This window comes from Benincasa hispida, chromosome 8, assembly GCF_027475165.1.
Source record: "Benincasa hispida cultivar pf3 chromosome 8, pf3_genome.v1.1, whole genome shotgun sequence".
Classification (NCBI taxonomy): Eukaryota; Viridiplantae; Streptophyta; class Magnoliopsida; order Cucurbitales; family Cucurbitaceae; genus Benincasa; species Benincasa hispida.
In genome coordinates this window covers 57,236,331-57,250,513 of record NC_143485.1, presented here as the reverse complement: position 1 = coordinate 57,250,513, position 14,183 = coordinate 57,236,331, and the positions used below count along the sequence as shown (strand labels likewise).

At 38.7% G+C, this 14,183-nt stretch overlaps 1 protein-coding gene across 12 annotated transcripts in view; it reads right to left on the bottom strand.

Moving 5' to 3' along the window:
- Positions 1-239: 239 nt before the first annotated feature.
- LOC120083856 (G-type lectin S-receptor-like serine/threonine-protein kinase SD1-13) overlaps positions 240-14,183 on the bottom strand; it is a 24,824-nt gene continuing 10,880 nt past the window's right edge. Inside the window, exons 4-7 of one of the 12 annotated variants that reach the window (XM_090316335.1) lie at positions 2,523-2,618; positions 1,591-1,659; positions 1,120-1,208; positions 240-443 (exon numbers count right to left, since the gene is read on the bottom strand). The gene's annotated coding sequence lies outside the window, so the exon portion shown is untranslated. Of the gene's footprint in view, positions 444-1,119; positions 1,209-1,590; positions 1,660-2,048; positions 2,282-2,522; positions 2,619-3,068; positions 12,704-14,183 lie in introns of those variants that run through there. The other 11 variants (XM_090316334.1, XM_090316332.1, XM_090316339.1 and 8 more) reach the window with 11 other exon arrangements.

Here is a 14,183-nt window from a genome sequence, read left to right as displayed (position 1 = left end):
AGGTTTTTAAGCCTGTTTTTTTTTTTAAATTCTTAACTGACATTGAAGCCCGAATCTGTCCTTTTTTTTAAAAAAATTCCATTGCCAAATCCATTTTTTTGGTCAAATAAGTTAAAAACAACATTATATGTCTCATGTTGGGTCAGGAAATGTCTGTGTTTTATATTAAAAAGTATAGAAAATTTTGCATGGCGAGACCATCAATATTTGTCTTCCACCTATGAATTTATCCACCAAAATTTGCAAAACAATACCAGAACAAGAATATTTGCATGGCAAGCCCATCAATATTTTCCTTCCAATCCATTACATTTACATTCATTCTAAGCTAGCATTTACATTTTATTGAGACAAAAAACAAGAATTATATCCTTACACAAATCGGCCAACAAAACTTGCCCATTGGGTCCGAATTACGTCGATCTCTCCTTGCGTATATACATCTTTTGTATTGAACAAAAAAAAAAGGAAATAAAAAAAAAGAAGATAAATTCAACATAAGTTTACGTCCATTTATTAAATTAAAGCTAGTACTATATAAAAAATAAATAATTTACGTACGAGGCTAGCATATTCAACTAAAAAGTTTTACATTATCCATATAACTAAAAAGTAAAAAGCCCCTTAAAGCAACACCAAAACTTCAAGCATCTAAAAAGCACACCAATGGATACAAGACTTCAATCAAATGAAACCACAAAAAACATCTCCAACTAAAAGATGCTATCGAGGGTCAATCTTAGATTATCTAAACAAGATTCCAAAGACGAATTAGACTCAAATTGTATGTAACTAAAAGCAAATAAGTAGCAAAAATAAAAATCTTATGAATAGAGAAAGGCCCAAACTAACTGCCTACCTACCCAAATAAGTAGCAAAAATAAATTAAAGAATCCAAGATCTGAAACAAAAATAAAACTAACACCTGCAAGATAACAAAGAAAAAGAATACTAATAAAACAAAAACGACTCAACAGTGGTTACACCCAAAATTCTAGGCTTATAGGTTCCCCAGCTTTACAAAATGACATACTAAAATCTCCATGCTTGAATCCACCAGTAAAATATCACCATAAAGTTAAAGAGTAATAGAACGCTGAGGTATATAACAGAGCATACCTACAATGACGTTAAACACGACACACTCTGTCGGTCGCTCTGGAATCACAATGTGAATGGGGATCCAAAATGGTGGGTTTGCATTGGAACTAGAAAAAGATAAAAACGATGATGAACATTTAGCAGACAAATGTTACAAAGCAAATATCATAAAGAAGGTTTCATCAGAGGGTAACAACATTAGAAAGCTCTCTAATTGGAGCATATATTAGACACCGTGCCTAGAGAAGGGGAAAATCATTTGGCATGGATTCGTAGGGATTCTAACATAAATAAGCGTAGCCGTAAGATGAGCTTTAATTGTACAACTAAATTCCTTCAATTCTTGGCATATACAGAGCAAAAAGTTTCTAAAAATTCAAATAGTTCAAGATGGTATATGATTTATTTCATCGTAACTTCCTTCGAAATGAAACCACAAACCCACATGACTAATCCAAAAGATGATAAAAAAAATAAACGATTGTTAACCTTGGAATTCTCGCACATGTCTCGGATGCACAGGCAATAGCATTCAGCTTGACACACCAAGCAACAGCACTGGGGAAAAAAAAAACCAGCAGAGAGTTGAAATTGAAGCTCCCTAAAGTTAAAGCATAAAACTACCGAACTAAGGTATTAGTCATAGGGCGATCTAAGGAAGAGATCTAAGGAAGAGATAAACATCTATAGTTGGAAAAAACTTGAAGATCATCAAGAAGGTACTGATGCTTCATGGAAAGGTCCATGGCCCGCTTCAAATGCTGATTGCTCGTATCAACAACCTCCCTGAGGAGTCGATTCAAAGCCTTCTTCACATCAATATCATAATATGGATCATACAGATTAAATCGAAGACCTAACCTAGTGACACAGCCCAAAATCCATCTCCACGGAACAAAATTCGAAATCAACTCCATAGAAAGAGAAACGATTAGGGTTTCAATTACCATAATTATGGAGGCATTGGGTCGATCTGGCGATGAATCCCCAATCTTCTTCTTTGGGTCAATGAAGGACTGCAAAAAGGACACCATTTCGATCTCTCTTCTTTCTTCCTCCAGAAAAAATTTACTCTCTGATTTTTCCGTTAAAACAAGATTTGTTAATGAACATGAACTTCAGGCATGGACAAACTCAATTTATGAACATGAGCTGCACAACGGCTAGATCTGGCGTATGGCTTGTAGATTGGTGAGAGTGAGAGAAAGAGAAAGAAAGATCGGAACTTCAGGCGGTGGATCAACTTTTTCGTGGGTTAGAGAGAGAGTTCAACATACCAAAATTTAGGATTTACATATAACAAAATTTAGGTCTTTCTTCTCAATAACAATCAACAATCAATCAATAGATTCTTTGATTTACACATCTAACAATCAATCAATAGATCAAGATTTACACAATAAAATTTAGGATTTACACACCTAAGCATTTGTTCTTCTCCGAGCGATGTTCTTCAAGACCTATAGTATTTGGAAAAAGAGATTTCTCTAATAGAAATTAAATTTTGCCTCTTTGTTCTTTGAAAACAACAACACAATAACAAAAGTATGAGTACAATCTTAAATCATACAACATTTGAGTTTTAGGTTCTGAAAGTTTACTGCATGGGATATGCACAGTATGAAAAAAAGCATGAGATAGAACTTCTTCAAGTAACTTCATCAATGTTCTTGTCCAACAATGCTTACATGCATCAGCTTTAAGGCTTATATCACACAATAATTGCAGTAAACGTTCCAAAAGCTTATTGACAAAATTGTGAAATCCTGTTTTCTTGGTTAGGTGAATCCACAAAAATTTAGCAAAAGGTTCAAGCATTATTCACGAAAATTTAATAGCAAAATTGGCTACATCTCTACCTTCCGAGTTATTTACATAAATTATGTGAAGAAACTCGAGCGCTGCATCAATTGTAGAAATTCAAGCATCTAAATTATTGGGATTAAGTTCTAATTACAAACCATAGATACTAAATTTTAACTATATAACATTGTTTCCACCATGTACAAGTAAAACTACAACAACAAGAGTACTGGAATGGGTCACTCCATTTTTCAAATTGAACCCCAATTTGTTCAGTAGAAGCAGTAAAATAAACAACAATGAACTCAATTAGGTATCAATTCATTTCAATCAAACAATACAATGAGGTAACCGATTCTCATACTAACAGACTCACTAGCAGAGACAAGTAGTAAAAAAATGGATATAAGAAAATATCATACTAACGGACGACTCACTGGCATACAAACAATATATAAGATAAGCATCAATTCATTTCAGTTGCATCTTTCGATCATAGATTATGAAATCAGATCGCCAATTCTGCACAACCGTTAGTTGTACACGCGTCTCAATCTCCCGCTCTCACGTTGCTCAGTTGCATCTTTCGATCATAGATTCGCATGCGGTGTTTGTTTTTATTACCGCATGCGGTCGAAACATAGCTCTGGATCGACTATCGCATTGCGTTGTTACTTTGGTGATTGTCTCTTCAAGGTTCATTGATAGGCGCAATTGTGATAGAGATGCGTTGATTAGTTTCTCATGAGCCTTGAGCGCAAGCGGTGCCTTGGTCTTTCTGCAAAACAGAATAAAGTTTGGCGTGTCCTCCATCTTTTTGGCATTAGTGGGTGTTATTGCAAACATTTATAATTATTGTCATACTAAGTTAATTTTCACACATTTGGCGCATAATTACTAACTTTTGGCCGCAATATCTAGATAAGATGGCATAAATAACTTGTATTTCTACAAGTTATCACACCCCGAAATTTAGATATATGTTTGTCCTCAAACATATCTTCTGCTAAGGAAATCATGCTCCAATCCTATCCTATATTCTTGCAAAAAATTTGGTTGCTCCGAATGTTACACTTAGGCACATTCCCCAACATCGCATTTCCCTTCCATCCTTGCTAATTGTTAGCAAGCCTTACTTTATTCTTCTATGTAACAAAATCCTACTCAAAGAAACTTTTCTAGTTTTCAAGATAGAATGTTTATCTCTTCTTTGTCAAAACGACTTGATGCATCTATATCCTGTGAGCAAAACTTTCCGTCATTTATTCACCTAGGGATAGTTGGTCATGGCTACACTCTTCGTTTTGACTTATCCCCACGGGTTTCATGCAAATATCCAACTACGGTGATGTGCCAGTTACAACTTTAACTCATGATATTCAGAGGAGTTGTCCCTTTCATTCTTTTTCTCTTTTTAGTTTATACTACATTATTCTGGTAACCCACCTTCGTTTTGGTTTGTTCCTACGGGTGTCATACAAACATCCAACTACGAGCGGGCTCCTTTCACAACTAAACTCTTATCAGGTTGGGAACATTTTTTGAAATTTCCCTTGCGCTGACATTGGAGTTTTGCATTTTTTTTTCTTTTTATAAATGCTATACACAAAGACGCATTTTCTTGAATACTGCATACTTCTGAGTTCATCTGCTCAGACCTTCCCCACCCCCAAATTTAAGGATGAGCAAGGTTCTCATTGCGTTGTTTGGATAGACTAGACAAACACTTAGAAGAAAATTTCAAAAAGAAGGTTTGAGCAGGACTTTGAAAAATAAAAGGTAAAGTACTGCTAAACTAAGAGTTAACTAAGTGTTAGTCAGAATTTATTAAGTATGGGAAATGTTTCTAAGTTTCACATATAACACATCATAGCAATGCAATAAAGATCATAAAAATACAAGAGTAAAAATAAAGCACAAATTAACAAAGGAAGATAAAGAGAGAGACACAGGCAAAAAGTAGAGAGAATTATGTACTTTGATTGTATTGAATATTAACAAAGTATGATAATAATTACAAATGATCACAAAAGAATTTTTTTCTATGCCTGTACATGAGTCAAAAAATTTTTGTTAAGTTACACGATTTGATTCGAACGGGTGCATGAAATGCAGTTCTCAGTATGCTTCCAATAGACGCATGTACATTTTTGCTGAGGACGGGCAACACGCATGCATCCCCGCAACACACCCCTTATTTAAATAAATATGGAGGATACCTCAACATAGTGCATTTAATTAAGGTAGGGCAAAGAACTCATATGTGCGTAATACACCCCTCATCGCAATGTATTTGAGTGTATTATATGCATATCTTCTTTTTTTTTTCTTTCTCCTTACTACACCCATCCTTTCGTTATGTACCAATTTAGTTTTCTCTCTTCCTAACTCAAGTTGACAAGATTACTTTATCCATCATTCGCAAAGACATGTACCTAGCACTATGTAACGAAACATATGCAACATGAAACTTTTAAAGCATTACTGACTACTTCTACTAAATAACAATTACAACATAAAACAAGTGATAACAGAAAGCTGTAAGGAAAGCAAGTAAACATAAATGGGAAAGCCGACATCAAATAATTTCTCATAGTTACCGCAATCGCTTTCCCTGTGGGCATTTTAATCCTACTTGCCCAAATCAATGGTGACCATATGCCGACCGAAGTCACCCCCATAATACGGTTTGATCCACTGACCATTAACTTTGAATGTGCTGCTCCCATCCAAAGTTGTTAACTCCACTACACCGTGGGGAAAGATGGTCTTGATCCGGAATGGTTTGAACCAACGAGATTTCAGCTTCCCAAGGAACAGTCGTAGACGTGCGTTGAATAGTAGTACCTGCTGACCTTTGGTGAATGTCCGGTCATTGATGTGCTCATCATGCCATTGCTTTGTTTTCTTCTTATATATCTTGGCATTTTCATAGGCATCCCTTCGCCATTCGATCAACTGATTCATTGTAACTTCCGGATTTTCCCCGCACTAGCTAAATCGAACTTCAGCTTCTTGCATGCCCACATTGCTTTGTGTTCTAACTCAAGCGGCAGATGACAAGCTTTTCTGAAGACCAGGGCATACGGGGACATGCCAATTGGTGTTTTGTAGGCAGTCCTATATGCCCATAGTGCTTCGTCAAGCTTGGATGACCAATCCCTCCTGGTAGTATTAACTACCTTCTCCAAGGTGGTTTTGATCTCTCTATTAGAAATTTCTGCCTGCCCATTAGTCTGTGGGTGGTATGTGGTTGCCACTTGATGGCTAACGTTGAATTTAGTTAACACGTTAGCAATTATGCGGTTGATGAAATGAGAGCCCTCATCACTGATCAAGGCATGTGGTATTCCATAGCATGCAAAAATATTCTTCTTCAAAAAATTTGCCATAGTGGCTGCGTCGTTTTTGGCATATGCGATGGCCTCAACCCATTTTGAAACATAATCAACTGCAACCAGAATATATTGATGACCTTCAGATGGTGGAAACGAGCCCATTAATTCAATTCCCTATACATCAAATAGTTCAACTTCTAGGATTGACGTCAATGGCATTTCATTCCTTTTTGACATATTCCCTGTCCTTTGGCATCTATCGCATTTTATAACATGGGCATGGTCATCTTTGAACAATGTTGGTCAAAAGTAGCCGCATTGTAGGATTTTTGCTGCAGTTCTTTGCCCCCCAAAATGTCCTCCGTATGGGGACTCTTGACAGAGTTCTAAAATGCTCTTGGCTTCGTGCTTAGGGACACATCGTCGTATGATATGATCAGGTCCTTGTTGATACAGGAATGGGTCATCCCAGAAATAAAATTTTGCATCATGTCTTAGCTCTTCTTCTGTTGGTAGGTATAATCATTCGGTAATTGACCGCAAACTATAAAGTTTACTATGTCCACATACTAGGGGACATTAACACGTACTGCCATCAGCATCTCATCGGGGAATCTTTCCTCAATATCTTTCTCTGTCCCTTGAACCTCACTGTTTTTCAGTCTTGACAAATGATCGGCGACTTGGTTCTCGGTGCCTTTTCTATCTTTAATTTCCAAGTCAAACTCTTGTAGGAGCAACACCCACCGTATCAATCTTGGTTTCACATCCTTCTTTGTCATTAGATACTTGATCGCAGAGTGATCTGTATAAACCACCACATTTGTTCCGATCAGGTACTGTTGAAACTTTTCTAGTGCACATACACTGCCAACATTAATTTCTTTGTGGTCGTATAGTTCTCATGTGCATCGTTCAACGTTTTACTTGCATAATAAATGGGATGCAAAACCTTTTCCCTGTGTTGACTCAAAACTGCCCCTACAACATATCCGCTTGCGTCACACATTAATACAAAGGGTTACGTCCAATCCGGCACAACCAAAATCGGAGCAGAGATAAATGCCTCTTTTAATATGTGAAATGCTTTAGTACAGGCATCATCGAGATTATATTCGCGGTCAACCTCAAAGAGTGCACTAAGGGGTCTTGCGATCTGAGAGAAATTGCGAATAATTCTTCTGTAAAATCCTGCATGACCCAGAAAGCTCCTTAGTGTCTTTACATTCACTGGTGAGGGTAACTTGGAAATTGCATCGACTTTTTCTTGATCAACTTCCAATCCTGCCTTAGAGATCTTGTGACCCAGAACTATTCCTTCTTTCACCATGAAGTGACATTTTTCCCAATTCAAAACAAGATTTGTTTCTACACATCTCTTCAAAACTTTCTCAAGATTAGTTAAACAGGAGTCATAATTACTGCCGAAAACTAAGAAATCATCCATAAAAACCTTGACTGACTCCTCCAAGTAATCTGAAAAGACTACTATCATGCATCTTTGGAAAGTACCTGGTGCGTTACAGAGTCTAAATGGCATGCGTCGGAATGCGAACGTACCAAATGGGCACGTGAATGTAGTTTTATCTTGGTCCTCCGGCGCGATTGCTATTTGGTTATACCCTGAATATCCATCAAGAAAGCAAAAGAACTAGTTCCCCGCTAGCCTGTCCAACATCTGGTCAATGAACGGTAGTGGAAAATGGTCCTTTTTAGTGGCTAAATTTAACTTGCGATAGTCCATGCAGATTCTACACCCCGTGGTTGTCTTTGTGCGAACTAGTTCATTCTTGTCGTTAGTAATGACTGTCATCCCCCCTTTCTTTAGGACACATTGCACTGGGCTTACCCAGCTGCTATCAGAGATTGGGTAGATGACACCGACATCCAGCCGCTTCACTATTTTCTTCTTTACCACCTCCTTCATGGCAGGGTTTAAGCGACGCTGCCTTTCCACCGATCCATTCTTTCCTTCCTCCAGATGAATCTTGTGCATGTAATACAAGGGGCTGATTCCTCGAATATTTGCCAAGGTCCATCCCAGGGCTTTTGCATTGTTTCGCATGATTCATATGAGAGCATCTTCTTTCTCCTTACATAGTGAGAGATGATAACAGGTAACGTGTCGTTACTTCCTAAGTAAGCATACTTTAAATGCACTGGCAACGGCTTCAACTCCAACACAGGAGGATCTTCTAATGATGGCTTAATACGCTGCGTAGTCCACTCAGATAACTTGAGTGGTTCAAAATTTGATTCCGCATGAATTGCGGCGCAATCTTCCTCCACTAATGTGTCATCCTTAGAATCTTCCTCCTCCATCTCTTTCAGGGGTTCGTATAGCTGTTCGCCCTCTAGATCTTCAATGCATTGGCAATTTTCCATATCTTCTGGATATTTCAATGCATTGAGTACGTTGAACTTTACCTATTGATCATTAACTCGGATGGTCAATTCTCCCTTCTGTACATCGATCAAAGCTCGCCCTGTAGCGAGAAATGGGCGTCCCAGGATGATAGGAATTTCCCTATCTGCCTCATAATCCAATATAACGAAATCTGCGGGGAAGATAAACTTATCTACCTATACGAGAACATCTTCTATCTTGCCCTCTGGAAGCTTTATTGATCAATCGGCTAGCTATAATGTAATCGTGGTTGGTCTGGCTTTGCTGATGTCTAACTTCTTAAAGATTGATAAGGGCATCAAATTTATGCTTGCCCCCAAATCACACAATGCATTCCCGACCATCTTCCCTCCTATGGTGCAGGGTAATGTAAAAGTCCCAGGATCCTTCATCTTAGCTGGGAGATTATTTTGAAATAAAGCGCTATATTCGTATGTTAATGAAACGATTTCATTTTCTCCGATTTTTCTTTTGTTGGTCAGAATGTCCTTGAGGAATTTCATATAGCTTAGCATCTGCTCTAATGCTTTTATTAAGGGATATTGATATGAATTTATCGAAGAACGTCAAGAAACCTCTGGATATGCTTACTGTCGTCTTTCTTTTTCAGCCTAAACGGGAAAGGTGGAGGATCCTATCGTATTTCATGCTCACTTGGCTGCTTATTGAGGCCCTGCACTTGTTGTAGATTATTGGTCGGAGGTTGCGTTGATTGAGAATTTAAATTTTGAGAAGCTTCATCTTTCGTAGACAATCTTGCTTCTGAACTGGGATTGCTTTCATTATTTTGTACTTGGTCATTCTTATTAGTTAACTCAGCTGGTACTGATGCCGCATCTGGTACCTTTGGCACAATAGGTGCTGTTATTTTGCCACTCCACAATGTCATGACATGACATTCTTCTTTACCTTTTTGCCCCATTATTCCCGAACTTCTTTGCGATGTACCAGGCATTTGCTTCTTTAACTCTCTTGCAAGCTGATCTATTTGGTCTTCTAATTCTTTGAGCGAGTCAGCTTGCGCTTGTCTCATTGCCTCGCTCTTTTCAATGTAATGCTTCAGTGACGTTTCTAGAGACGAGGTACTGCAAGAGGTATTATATTCAAACAGTTGGTTGCATTGCTGTGTACCCTGAAAATCACTTGTGCTGCAGTCCGGAGTAGTAAAGACCGGAGGGTTGCCTCGATTCTCTTGATAAATGAATTGATAGGAACTATGGCCTTCATGAGCAAGATTCTCATCCAATCTGAAAATTGGATGATCCCCCCAACCCTGGTTGTGGTCGTTGCCCCACGATTCATCATAAACAGCATATACGGGTTGTTGAGTCCATGGGCAGACATCTCTCGGATGCTCTTCTCCCTATTGCATGCAATCCATTGCGGTTGTATGACTCACCGCATTAATTTGCGTTGTACCCTGGGAAAGAATTCTCTATTGATCAGCTACCATCTGGAGGAGTGAGGTCATCATGGTCATTTGCTCGACCAATGCACTCATCGTGTCTACCGGCACATCAGCTCTTTTTACATGTTCTTGCTCCAGACCTCTTTCATCAAGCCCAGTATCAACCCATTCATCAGAGTGGTCCAGGCCATTGTAAAAGGTTTCCATCAAAATACTATCAGGAATCCCTACATGTGGACAATTCTTTACTAACTGTCAGAATCGCACCCAAGCGGTGCTTAAGGTTTCAAAGTTTTTTTGTTCAAAATTCAAGATCTCCCTCCTTCTTTGTGCGTTGACAGATGGAGGAAAGAACCTGTTCATAAACCTGTCAACCAACTGATTCCATCCATGAATTTCGCCCGACACTAATGCTTGAGCCCACCTCTTTGTTTCATCCCACAATGTGTACGGGAATAGATACAGTTTAAAATTTTCTTGAGTTACACCAGGCGGGTAGAATGCGCTACACATGTCTGCGAAATTAGTCAAATGTGCGTGTGGGTCCTCCCCCGATAATCCTCCAAATTATCCCACATTCTGAATCATTTGCAGCATGATCGGTTTTATTTCGAAGCTTACATTTCCCTCAACCACTGGTCGTGAGATTCCTGGTGAAAAATTGTAAAAATCTGGTGCTACATAATCCCTCATAGGGATGTTCTGATTACTGGCAAGAAAGACAGGATCTTTATAGGCAGATCTTCCCTCAGGTTTCCAACAGATGCCACATTCTCTTCAGTCATATTTTTCCACCAATAAATTCAGCCCTAATGAACTCTGTGCGAAAAATTTACTTGATCTCTAGGTTCGCTTAGAATTATTAGATTACTCTAGCGCTCATAAGCCATCAGACTACTCTTCGCGTTAAACAGTCAGTACAAAGAGATATGTCCTGCACATAACATGAAAATACTAAACATTAATCGTTGACCAGTTTTCCCCGGCAACGGCGCCATAAACTTGTTGTTGTACGCTAAAGTGTATAGATGAAATTCAATGCTCATGATGATAGGATACTACTGCTATTTATGCGCTAATTAGATATACTCAAGTAGTATGCCTTGCGTTGTCACAAGTTTCCTTACGATGGAACCAAGTATAATTCCACCGCAAGTTTCTCAGTATGATCTGAGGTCGAACGTGGGGAAAATGGTGCCGGTTATTGAGGTATGTTCATGGTGTATGCGACCAGGTTTTTCAGTATTGTATAAAAGTGTGTACAGTAAGTAATTACAGAAAAATATAGAAAAGTTATAAAGATGCGGTAAAAATACAATAAACCTAAGCTAGATGTATAAGATACAGGATTTATGTGCAAGATACTAGGATTAGAGCTGGCTGTGAAGGCTGTGCAAAGACGTGGGTTGCGACGACAAGTCTTGTGAATAGATTAGAAAAGAAAGATAAGTAGTACAAACAACGCAAGCTCTTAATAGAATTGAAGGTACAAATACTATTCCACTCTTCTCTTGGTGTACACCTTTTAGTGATCGGCCACGTTCCCTACATGTCTGTGGTGAAACAGAGTCTAACGTAATGAATGCAAGGTTGCTTCCATGTCTGGAAGTACTACTCACTTTAGTTAACGCACTCTTCTGATCTTCTCTCGATAGATCAGAATGACATCTTCACTTCTGCTCTCACAGGTGAAGATGTCGTCCAACATGCTTTAGCTAAACGTATTTCATAACTTTAATACATATTAAGTTCTTGGAGATTCATAGTGCTTATCAAGAGAGTAAGAAAACATCATGGAGAAAATGACTAATGGGTGAACGAAAACAGACAGAATATGGTAGACGAAATTTATCGAAACATTTAATATTTCTACTAAATGTTTGATACATAATGTGTAAATGTAGAGATAAAGAAATCATGGAATACAATGGAGAGAGTTAGAACAGATACAATCATATGCCAATATCTTGGCACAGATTCAATGGAAATCTGCTTGCCGGATAGGATAATGTCGATGGTAGGAAGAGCTTCCCTCTCAGGCTTACTCCACCAGTAGCAGGTGTCTCTACACAGGGCTTCGCTCGGGTATATAGCAGATTAGAACGGAGATTTACTTTTGGCCTTATCTCTTTCTCTTCCCGGATTCTTCTTTTCAGCACGCAGCTCAACCTTTTTCTCTCTAAAATCTTACAGCACTTAGCCCAGTATCAAATAGCATGCTTTTCTCTGAATTCGCTGGGGTATTTATAGGAGTAAATCCCTTCACTCCGGCCATGTGGTCCCCACCTGATGCTCATGGTAATTCCGTAGACGGAGGGATATTATTCCTTCTGTTATGAAATCAGATCGCCAATTCTGTACAACCGTTAGTTGTACACGCGTCTCAATCTCCCGCTCTCACGTTGCTCAGTTGCATCTTTCGATCATAGATTCGCATGCGGTGTTTGTTTTTATTACCGCATGCGGTCGAAACATAGCTCTGGATCGACTATCGCATTGCGTTGTTACTTTGGTGATTGTCTCTTCAAGGTTCATTGACAGGCGCAATTGTGATAGAGATGCGTTGATTAGTTTCTCATGAGCCTTGAGCGCAAGCGGTGCCTTGGTCTTCCTGCAAAACAGAATAAAGTTTGGCGTGTCCTCCATCTTTTTGGCGTTAGTGGGTGTTATTGCAAACATTTATAATTATTGTCATACTAAGTTAATTTTCACACATTTGGCGCATAATTACTAACTTTTGGCCGCAATATCTAGATAAGATGGCATAAATAACTTGTATTTCTACAAGTTATCAACGACCCACTCACAGATTTGTATCCCACGGCTATAGATTTGAAAATGACAAGACTAACAGAAATAAATTCTTGAATCTTCCGACCTACCTACCAAGGAACGAATATTAATTACATAGAAATAATTACATTGCAAATGGTCAGTGATTCGGTTAGTTTTCCATTGTAAACGTTTCTCAAGAACCAAACACAAATGATACACAAAGAATTACAGCATAGAGATGGAACAACGATTTATTGATTGCAATAAAGAACACTGCCAAAGCAACAAAATTCGATTGAAAATCTAATGCAAACAAAAAAACAAAAAATAAAAAACTCACAACTCCACTGGAAGTGATGGTCACTCGAATCGAAGGGACTGATGGACGGCCGGCGATATCGTTTCTGATTTAAAGCCCGACGGACTACGGACGACCGACGAACTTCCAAAGCCTTAAAGCCCGAAATTCTCAGATCGACGGTTGGAGACTAAAGGACAACAAACGACAAACTTGATAGAGACTGACGGAGATCGACGGACGATCGGCGGATAACCACGGACGAACGGACAGTGAAGTAGATCGGTTAGGGTTTGGGTAAGAGAGAAATAGAGGCTGGCGCACGCGATAGGGTAAAGATGAAAAAGGGGGCAAGCGCGATAGTTGTTTAATTTTTTAATAAAATAAGAAAAAAAAATAATTACACCTTTAATGTCGGTTTAAAACCGACATTAAATCCCATCTTCAATGTCGGTTTAAAACCGACATTAAAGATCCATTTTTTTAAACCGACATTATACATTTGATTTCAGTTTTTCCAACCGATATTAAAGCCCGAAATTCTTCTAGTGGATCCTGACCATTCATGTATTAGACATGCGAGCGGGGATGCTCTATATAGAGGAGGTTGTATAAGACCGGACCACAAAATGTTTAGTCTTGTTATATAACGCCGTTCATGACAGAGACTTTCATTTCACTAGGATGACCATAGGTAACATGACCTTAATCCTAAGTGAGTTGTGAACTCCTGCCTATGAGGGTGGTCCTTTGATTTCCATGGGTGCAAGTAGCCAGATTGCCGACTCAAATACCACTTTGGTGATTCGTCTGATTGGGGAGCTGAGAACTCAGCTACATAAGACGAAATTCACTCATTCCCCGAAGTAGGGGGTAAGTAGATAAATTGCTCACTTAAGAGTTGATTCTGGGGCTTGAGCAATGTGTCACGACACCTTCTCTTTGCCAGAGAAGGGTTTCTTCATAGTAGAACTATGACGTATTGTTCATTAGAGGAATCAGTGGTACTGAATGAGTTAGATGTAACTAGAGGGGCAAAACAGTAAATTGGTC